The 10,862-nt window shown below is 31.7% G+C and overlaps 2 long non-coding RNA genes across 3 annotated transcripts; both read right to left on the bottom strand.

The window, feature by feature from the left end:
• Positions 1-803: 803 nt before the first annotated feature.
• LOC139877598 (uncharacterized) lies at positions 804-4,875 on the bottom strand. 2 transcript variants are annotated; one of them, XR_011768689.1, is made up of 5 exons: positions 4,782-4,875; positions 3,575-3,667; positions 3,399-3,476; positions 3,162-3,304; positions 804-1,682 (listed from the first exon to the last, which is right to left on the bottom strand). It is a non-coding gene; the product is annotated as an uncharacterized lncRNA (long non-coding RNA). The 2 variants fall into 2 exon arrangements; XR_011768688.1 differs by having other exon boundaries at positions 3,399-3,667.
• A 2,160-nt stretch (positions 4,876-7,035) lies between these two features.
• LOC139876410 (uncharacterized) lies at positions 7,036-8,273 on the bottom strand. Its single transcript, XR_011768080.1, has 4 exons — positions 8,051-8,273; positions 7,414-7,471; positions 7,225-7,316; positions 7,036-7,128 (listed from the first exon to the last, which is right to left on the bottom strand). It is a non-coding gene; the product is annotated as an uncharacterized lncRNA (long non-coding RNA).
• Between the last annotated feature and the right edge of the window lie 2,589 nt (positions 8,274-10,862).

The following is a 10,862-nucleotide window of genomic DNA, read 5'->3' as shown; positions in this document are numbered from 1 at the left end:
TGTTGTATACTGTGTACGTATTTATCCTGTACTCTTATACAATCATCTGATGCAATGAGTCAAAAACGTTTAATCAAGTTAGTAATTTTAAGTGATGAAAGATGCTTCGAACGAGAGTGATAATAAAGTTTTAACTTTTAAGATTTGTGTGTTTTTTTAATTAAAATGTACAAATTAAATATATATATATATATATATATATATATATATATTTAACTCTTTATTTTTATAAATTAAAAATTTATAAATTTTTCACGCCGATGGTCCCTTGCACCGGTGGTCCCTCGTTTTTAATGAAGAAAAGAGTAAAAAGACGATTTTACCCTCACATGCAATGCACATGTCAAGGGTTAACGGTCAATTTAGACGGAAGTTAGACGGAGGGACGCGGATTGCAAAATTTTGCAATTTTAAGGACTCGAAAATCCAAAAAAAACTTGAGGAACTCGGATTGCAATTTCGTGTATAATTGAAGGACCAACGAAACAAAAAAGTCATGTTTTTATGTATCTAGAATATATATTATATGTTCATATATATTACAAATATATAATTATATTTAAAAAGTCAACGTTAGTCAACATCCGAGTTCTCCCCGAGTTGTCGAGAACTCCTAAAAAATGCCCGACCGAGTTCTCCCCGATTTTCGAGTTCTTCAACCTCTGTAAAACAAATATGGTATAAAATAAACGGAATGTGGTTCGTGCAGCGAAGCGCACATAACCACTTCTCTTGTTATTAACATACTTGTGAAATAATTGTCAAATAGTTATAACATCAAGCAATTATGTTACATTGTACATTAATACGCCTATCAAAATCCAGCGAATTCGCGGGTATTAAACTAGTTTATAAAAATAACAAATAGAAATATTCAAAATCAAACACCACCATCAAGATTTGAAGAAAGCTTAAAACGATTTCTTCTTACCTGATCCGAAAGGACGGTGGTGAACCATTCAACACGTGGTGGTGGCTGCAACTTTAGAATCTATACCCTTTCAATCTACAACTTCCGAAACAAATTAATTTGTTCTCTCGCTCGCAGGAGACCATTTGTTCTTGGGTCAAATAGAACCATTTCGAGCTACAATTCTTGCTCCTTAATCTCGTCGTCGGCAGTGGTTCCGACAGTGGTTAGAGCGACGATGGCAATGGAGTAGCAACGAAGGTGGTGATGGGTGAAATCATAGTTGCAGTGACGGTGGGTGTGGTTCCGACAGAGTTAGAGCGACGTTGGTGATGGGTGACGATGCAGTTGCGACGATGGTGGCGGTGGGTGAAATCAGAGTTACCATGACAGTGGTGGTACGTGATATCGAAGTTGCAATGACAGTGATGGTGGTTCCAAAGCTCGATTCCATTTGTAAAGTTGTTAAAGGTTTTGATGTGGGTTCTCTTAATTTGTAAAAATTGTTAAAGGTTAGTGATGAAATTACAGGTTAAAAGTTAAGATAATTATGAAATGACTATTTTACCCTCACATGCTTATCATGTGAGTGGATTTAACCTAATCTTTTACGTCTATTAGCGATTTGGACCCTCCGCGAAACAAATGCATACCACGAGGACTCATCAAGTCAAATAATTCTTTTGAACCCCAGTTGTACTTTTGGAAATACCACAGGGACCCCCAGTGTAATTTTGTCATTTCTTTTATAATAAAACTTGAATACGGTGAACTGAAATCAACAACATGATCACTATTACAGTGCGAGTTACAGTAGTAACTAACTTTTATTAGAAATTATACAGCACAACCACTTACAGCATCATCAATTACAACATATTACCATGTCCTATATTATTACTATCCAAAACTCTTTACAACAACTTCAATTCACTATTTATTTCTCTTTGAATTACCCAAAGAAAGTGCATTGTCAATCTCAAAGTGAACCATACCATTGGTACCAATAACCATTGACTAAAAGCGATAACGACTTTCATGATTTTCGAATAACTATTTGTGATTTGAGGAAAGAAATAGCATCGAGCATGTCGAATACTTCCACGATGAGTTGCTTTTTAAAGAATTCTTCAAATGCTTCTGTAATCACATCCTCATAACGCTTAAGAACATTCTTTCTATATTCTCACCAAGATCTAACATCGAAGTCAAATATAAATTCATCAAAATATCATTTTGACTTGTGTTGTTACAAATAGCATTACTTCCTTTTTGGGTAAATAGGTCTTCTGAAAATGAGAATCAATCGGTGAATGATGATAAAGTGTGAGTGCTATAGAATTTTATTACTATTTGTTAACTCGATAACATTTTTATGGTTAGATGTTTAATATCAAAATCAAATATAAATTTACCAAAATATCATTAACACCTAACCATCAAAACATTGTCGAGTAAAAACACAATAAGAAAATTCTATAACACTTACTCATCATCATTCACCGATTGATTCTCATTTTTAGTAGACCTATTTACTCAAAAACGATGTGAAGCTATTTGTAACAACATAATGTCAAAGTGATATTATGACAAAATTATATTTGATTTTGATGTTAAATCAAGGTGAGAATCTAGAAAGAAAATTATTAAGCTTTACAAGGATGTAACTACGAAGGCACTTGGGGAATCCTTTAAAAAAGAAACTCGCCGTGAAGGTACTCAACATGCTCGATGCTATATTCCTTGCTCAAATAACAAGTAGTTATCCAAAAATCACGCAAATCATTACCGTTTTTAGTCCATGGCCATTGGTACCAGTGTTATAGTTCACCTTGAGATTCAGAGTGCACTTTCTTTTGAGAAACTTATAGAAAAATAAATAGAGAATCGAAGTTGTTGTAAAGAGTTTAGGTAATAATATTCAAGTCTTATATAGTTGAGAAAAATATATTGCAATTGTTACATTTGTAACGGGTTATGTTGTAATTTTTTATTAGTTAATCATAGTATAAAGTCAACGATGGTATTGTAGATTATAGTTTTTTGTATTCAAATTTTACAATAAAAAAAATGGATTGAAGCATTTGATATTCAATTCTCTAGATTTTACTTTTCATGTGTTGTCGATTTTACAATAATATTTGTGTTGTTATGTATATACATAGCTAGTAGCAAACGAATTTAGGGGATTATGCAATCTTTGATAACGACAATGGTGTAAGGACCCATTTGTTAGATCGATGTAAATTACCTGAGTGTCGGTCCTAGAAGACAAACCAATGGCGATATACAGCTCACCAAAATCAAGTGTATGAACAACCAACAACGTATTCTTCGATCCGCCACCAGTAAGTTACTGATATAGAATAGTAGTGAACACTTTTGTCCAGATACCTAAAGTTTAAAAATCAATGTCAAATATGGTCAAAACATATCAAATACTTCAACTTCTGAATTGTATCCTTAAATCTAAATGTTTTTATTTTACCTTATTAAAGTGTTATAGATCAACCACAACCAAAATAGATCTTTTTGATGAGTAAATGGCAGCCGCCACCCGATATTACTTGTAAAAATCCAGAGTGAGTATATATAAGATCAACGAAGCTAAGAAATACATGTAATTCTAAAATGGAGAAAAAAAAAATATATCGGAGGGCTAACCAGGGAGGGGATTGCATTATCTCATACAACATGATCCGGATAGCGTTTGTGATAGAATGAAGATTCGTGTTGTTGAGGGAATGAATCTACAATCTAAAACGGTATTAAAACCAAAGTTAGCTATAGTGTTCTTATATTTTATAGGATAATGTATAATGTATGTAAAGGACACCAAAGTACTCAACTTTTCTTACTAAAGCCATATGAAACTACTTGATAGGCTAGCTAAGAATGTAAATGGTCACATTTATACCAATTCCGGCTATAAACGAGTCAGAAAATGCTTACTTGATGTTCTATACATAACGTATAACATGTTGACATCCGGTAATGTGTATTTGACGTCTAAAAAAACCTTGGAAGAATTTTTGTTATCATTTGAAATGATTTTGGCTTAAATCGGTAAGAGGAAAAACAGCATACATACTTAGTTCCAAAATATGAGCAAGCCTTAATGTAAATAGTTATGAGTTAACACGTCGGTAGCCTCTCCTAAGGTATCATCCTTTACTGAAAAACATGAACACTACTTATCAATAGAATCGGGTTACAATCATATATGAACTCAAGTATCAACAAGAACCATAAAACTGATATGGATGTGCGTGTAAAATTTTCGATGCATATGTATCCAATTAATAACAGCTCATTTGTAATGATTGATCCAGATTTGCTTTTACATATATATGAATATGAATGAATTCTATATGTAAATAACAAAATATACGCAGCAAAGTAAAAACGAAATATAATGTAATCATAAAATGACATTTACAAAAAAAAAAAAAATAAAAAAAAAATACAGCTACTAAGTACTAAATAAACAAGCGCATTATGTTTGCGATAAACTTCCACAAAATTACCATTTTTATTTTTGGGCATAAGTCCACAGACAAGGTGACTAAGTGAATTTATAAGTATATCTTAGGTTAGAAAGTAAATAAAAACATATAATAATACAGATCATCAAAATTTTGAAATTAGGTTTTACGCAATTTGGGGAAAATGAACTTAAGTATCAGAATATTAATAAGTAAATTTTACTGTAACCGATAACCAACAAACATAATACAAAATCTGTATGTTTCAGTTATCTAATTTACATAAGATCCTGTTAATCAAAACACATCAGAAACATATAATAATACAAGTTGAATAGTAGTTAAAGACATAATCTTTATGAGAACTCATCATACCGAAAAATTACCATGTAGCTATCAAATTCTTATAGAAATTTTGAGAAACTGAATAGATAAACAATCTTTATGATTTGCTTCCGAAATTATATATTATGATGAGACGAGAGATTCGGCCACATATATATGGGAGATGATATTTCCACCACCCATTTTATTTGTTCCACCATAATTGACTAAACTGCCCTTAATGAAAAGCTTACACAAATTGTTTAAAACTTTTTGTTATAATTTATTGAGGGATATTTAAGAAAAAAAGCTTTAAATTGTGGTGGAACAAGTAAAATGAATGTTAGAGATATCATCTCCCTATATATAATAAGTACTTGTAGTAGAGAATTGAGGGTTGGGATGATGGCGGCTGTAGATGGGAAAAAGGACGATTAGGTTTTCTGTTTTTGATTACTCCGTATTTTTTTTTTTTTTTCCAACTAGTTTATAACTCGCGTATTCGCGGGAATTTTTTATAGATAATTTTTAAATGAAAAATCTTATTAAGTCATTTATGTTAATGATCCAACAAATATTAAAGTAACATTGACAATGTTTTCATTTCTGGTCTGCATAAAAATAAACTCAAAATTAATGTTGGCAATGTATATAAATATACATTTAAGATCAATAAACTCAAAATAAAAACAGCTCAAAATAAAGTCAAAACTGTCAAGTGTCAAAATAAAAACACCTTCATATTTTTGTTACTCGGTTCTCAGGTTTGGTCATTTGCCATCGAAAAGGAACCGTGATTCAAAGTTGTAGCAACTTAATTCATGACCAAACAATGGAGATCGTACATATATCAACAATGTATGAAAGTGAAAGACCAAGTGTAATTGTTCAAAATGCTAAAAGGGTGTAAGATATATAATCACAAACCTTAACAATTGCTTATTGTTGCCTTCATTCCATGCCAACATTCGTTCGGTCTTCCATCTGTATATACATGTAATTAAAAATACATTTAAGAATAAATACATTTAAGAATCACTTACCTCCAGGTACTATTAGTGTTCTAGATAACTGAACCAGTGAAATTAAAAATGGGCTGGCAACAACAAACCTTGTACATCTGAGATACCAATTGCTACCAAGATAGCTAGGTACACAAGTGATACACAAATCACCAATAATACCACTATTTATTCAATACAAAAATGACAAATTTGATCTCTAAACAAATGACCAGGGGCCTAAAATACCTTTAATTATACAAAACCTCAAACTCACAATTAATCACGATTTATCAACCTATAACGTTGACACCTGAATTGACATAATTTAAACGTTGACCCGCAAATAATCGCATACTAACGGCAGAAAATACACCTAAAATCACTTATAATCATACACACGCTTATCAAAGATTAAAACTAATAACATGAGACTATTCGAGTAATCAATAAATCAAACACTTAAAGTTCAATGGTTGGAACCTTGTTCATATCATCACGAATCGGGATATAATCAGCGATTTGAGTATTGCAAATGTTAAATTCGCTTTGATAATCAATGACAAACGCAAATGGGTTTCAAAACTCATTGATATAATTAATGATTTTAAGTATTGCAAATGTTAAATTAGGTATTTTTAAAACCCTAATTGAAATCATCGATGATGATACGTACCTTGAAATCGTTAAAGTTCGCAACTGGGTTACCTTAACAACGGTACTGAGAAGGCATTTCCAAAAGAACTAAAAATAACTGCTATGAGGTTGACAGATTAGAGAAAAAGAATACTTATTTTGGTTGCATTGTTGACAGTTTGCTAACATATACTTTCAAATCTAGAGCTTCATCATAATTTCCATTCCTCACACACCTACACAAAGTTAGGATTTTAAAAATTATGAGCAAGTGTAGGACACTAAATACAATAGATTGTAAGTTAGAAAGAAAGTTCAAAATAATCAATGTGATAGGTTAGGTGACTATTCACAATGCTACAGTAAATAGATGGCGTGCAGTCATTAAATCCCAGTGATAGTAGAAAAGTCACACACCCATTACCCTTGCCCCAGTCCAAACTTGAACCCAACACAACTTGATTGATGGGGGACACATTTGCCACCAGCAGTATATCTTAGATACTGCTAGGGCCAAGGGTACGTGATTCAACTATATCTGTAACTAAATGACCAGTAACAAAGGAAAGCAATATGAACTAAAAAGGACCACATTAAAATAAGATTGCTGTCATCCATATGGTTATAAGTTTGAGTATGTAAACTTATGAATCACATTACCTGGTATTAATCAGAAAGTGGTAGTTACCCATTGTCTGCAAACTCACCAATTACAGCAAACAACATGAAGTATGCATTCTAGAACTGATATTTTGTGTGGAAGATTCAAGACCTAAACCAATATAAAAGATAGAAAAGGAATTAAATTTAGAAGTGTTTCATGTAATATTGTTTTTGTCATTAAATTGATACATGTACACAAACAGACCTGCTCGAGGGCACCTTAGCTGAATCGCTGCAAATTACCCTGATTGGCCAAATAAGTTGGTGACTTTAGTGTAGCGACAATCCAAAAGAAACCTATGAAAAATTTAAATTGCTATCCATATAGATCAATCATCAAACAACTGTATACATAAGCAAATTGCTAGAAAATTCGATTCAATATGAATATTACCTCCGGTCTTATTAGTTACTTGATTACCTAAGTTGCCACCAGCGTTCAACCCGCGTCACTACCCCGATCTTTTAGATATTTACCAAATTCGAAATACATCATATATATTTATTCTCTTAAGTGGAGCATCTTTGTCAAAGTTAAACCTCTGTAAACTATGGCCCATGACATTTTCTTAAGCTTAATTTAACTGCAAATAATTTCAAACAAATTACTTATCAATCTACCTATTTGGGTCATTAAAATGGTCATTATCAACCTATAGAAACAAACATGGTCATTAACAGAGCATAAATACCATCACTGCGTATCATGTTAGTTCCAGTATGTAATCGCATTTACAATTCATACTGTGTCATACTCAACATCATTAATAAGACAATCGAAGTTGTTATTGACCAATTTAGAGAACCAAAAGGTCATAAATTCAGCCAATCAAAATAGCCCCTCAATAAAACTAAATTTTAAACCTATAAAAAAAATTTATTCGACCATAACAAATAAAGCTGATAAGAATAATTAGTTTACATATTAAGGTCAGTTTTAGTATCTAATATTTAGGCTCTTGAAAATGCAAAACTTTTTCTACTTCCTGAGTCTTAGCACTGTAGAAAAATTGAAGTTGAATGATACTTACGAATGACGTATTTTTTTCATTTTCAATTACGCCTTCTTCGCATATTTTGACCACTTGCATTTCTCAGGAAGTGTTTTTGTGATCTCTCTCATGTGCAAAACTTTTGTTGAGATTTTGGACCTTTTGCTCTTCCTAAACAACAGATATCCACTCAATTAACAAATGTAACCCATAAAATGTTTTAAACACATGTACACACAAAGTTGAATAAAAAACAAATCTGCAAAATATGTACAGCATCAACAAAATATTTTGTTCTTTCACCCTACAACTAATTATGTCATTTTCTTCATTATCATCCCGAACAAAACCAAACAATATGATTATAAGTTATCACAATAAAACCAAGTTGCAACCATAAAATTTGGCACGTCAAAAAATTAAACATGAAACATTATAACACATCGTAAAACAATCTGAAATCCAAAATAGTGAAAACCTGATGCTTCGTCAATTCAAAAAAGTAGATTGATAATGCTTAGTCAATTCTCTGGTCTCGATTTTCTGATATGAGATACAAGAATCGCATATGCTTTGTCAATTCTATGAATCGCGAACCCTAATTGCATCGTTAATTATTTGAATCTATTTCTTCATAACCGCATCTCGGATTATCTATATGCATCTGATTTGAAGAACCCTAATTTTGTTTGGAGAGGGAAAAAGGCTTCGTGGTTTCTATTTGATTTTATCTAATGATTACTGAGAGCAGTTTGATGAAAAGCAGTTTATGAGAGTTGCAGCGGTTTTTCCTTAAAACCGGGTTATTATATGTATGTAACGTAATTATTTGGGCTGACTGTAACAAACGTAATTAAGGAGGTTTTATGAAAGGTTAATAGTGTAATTAATTTCTGTAATTGCTCTTAATTTTTATAAATGATGTCATTACTAATTTAGAGGGCTGAGATTAAAAGTAGGTTTCATCATCTAAAGGCTAGACTTTTGCCACCTAGGATTTTTCAAATTTCTATTCCATCATAATATTTTTCTTATTAAGGATTATATAGATACCCAAATGAACAAATTACTGTAGCTTTTTAACTAGGTTCAATGTACAAACATTAATTATTATCATCTATCTATCTATACTATCTTATATAAGGCTAAAAATATGACATCATTAACAAGTGCTTACAAAGCTTGAAAAATAAATCTGGACACTTGGCATTTCATGGTAAATTCTGGAAAAAAAAAATTATGATGTCATTAGTTATTAATTAATCTTAATTAATAGAATTAAAATATATCTATTTAATAATAAAATGTAAAAAAGAATATAAACCTGGAGCAAATATTAAAAACTACTCCGTAAAACATATGGAGAAGCAATTTAGTTGGTTGCTTCAATAAATTTCATGCCAACCGCCCTCCTACTCCAATAGCTTTTCTGGCATCAAATCAGGTTTTCTAATCAATTACACAACTAATTCTATTTGAATTCAAATTTGAAAAAGACGAGTCTTTTCACTTTCTTCTTCTACCTATTTAGTTCATCTGATCTACGACACCCAATCTATTGTTTATGCCTTCCACCGCTTTTAGCAGGTGCAAAGTAGTCACCGCTCCGACCACAACGATCATGGAGATAGAACCACTACTGCCAGATCTGTAACACCACATCCCATGGTAAAATTAGACAAAAGGTGTCTTTTTGTCAAACCTGCTGTTACAAAACAAGAGGTTGAAGATAAATTCAGGTAAGCATCATGATTTGAAATAAATCATGATGTTTAAAAACATGACATCATTAACAAGTGTTTACAAAGCTTGAAAAATAAATCTGGACATTTGGCATTTCCTGGTAAATTCTGGAAAAAAAATTATGATGTCATTAGTTATTAATTAATCTTAATTAATAGAATTAAAATATATCTATTTAATAATAAAATGTAAAAAAGAATATAAACCTGGAGCAAATATTAAAAACTACTCCGTAAAACATATGAAGAAGCAATTTAGTTGGTTGCTTCAATAAATTTCATGCCAACCGCCCTCCTACTCCAATAGCTTTTCTGGCATCAAATCAGGTTTTCTAATCAATTACACAACTAATTCTATTTGAATTCAAATTTGAAAAAGACGAGTCTTTTCACTTTCTTCTTCTACCTATTTAGTTCATCTGATCTACGACACCCAATCTATTGTTTATGCCTTCCACCGCTTTTAGCAGTTGCAAAGTAGTCACCGCTCCGACGACAACGATCACTGAGATAGAACCACTACCGCCAGATCTGTAACACCACATCTCATGGTAAAATTAGACAAAAGGTGTCTTTTTGTCAAACCTGTTGTTACAAAACAAGAGGTTGAAGATAAATTCAGGTAAGCATCATGATTTGAAATGTTTTTATTTGGTAAGGGTGATTGTGATCATTTTTTTCTCCTGTAAACGTGACCCTATGCGTTTTTGTAACCTGCATATAAGCTGTTTGATGAAATGCTTCAATGAAAACTGAATTTGTTAGTATTGTGTTTGGATCAACATCATATTAGTATCATTGTAGTGCATTTTATTGAGCCTAGAAGTAATGGCATCTCATGGATTAGAGCTTTCCAACAATTGGATGAAAGATGAGTATAATTTAATCTGAAAGTTTGGTAATTTAGGTAACTACTAATATCTTTCTACATCACTTTTGAAATTGAAATGAGTGAATGCGAAAGTATGATTTTTTGACATTTGAAGATTTTGTGCTATAGTTTTAAAAGTTAAAGCTTGCATACTTTTTCTAGGTTTAGCAGCTTGACTTGGTGTGACAGTTAGGTTTCAGATTTCATTATTCACAAGATCTTGATGACATATTTTGTA

The sequence above is a fragment of the Rutidosis leptorrhynchoides genome, chromosome 11, assembly GCF_046630445.1.
Source record: "Rutidosis leptorrhynchoides isolate AG116_Rl617_1_P2 chromosome 11, CSIRO_AGI_Rlap_v1, whole genome shotgun sequence".
In the NCBI taxonomy this organism is placed as follows: domain Eukaryota; kingdom Viridiplantae; phylum Streptophyta; class Magnoliopsida; order Asterales; family Asteraceae; genus Rutidosis; species Rutidosis leptorrhynchoides.
This window is presented reverse-complemented; position numbering and strand designations above follow the sequence as displayed.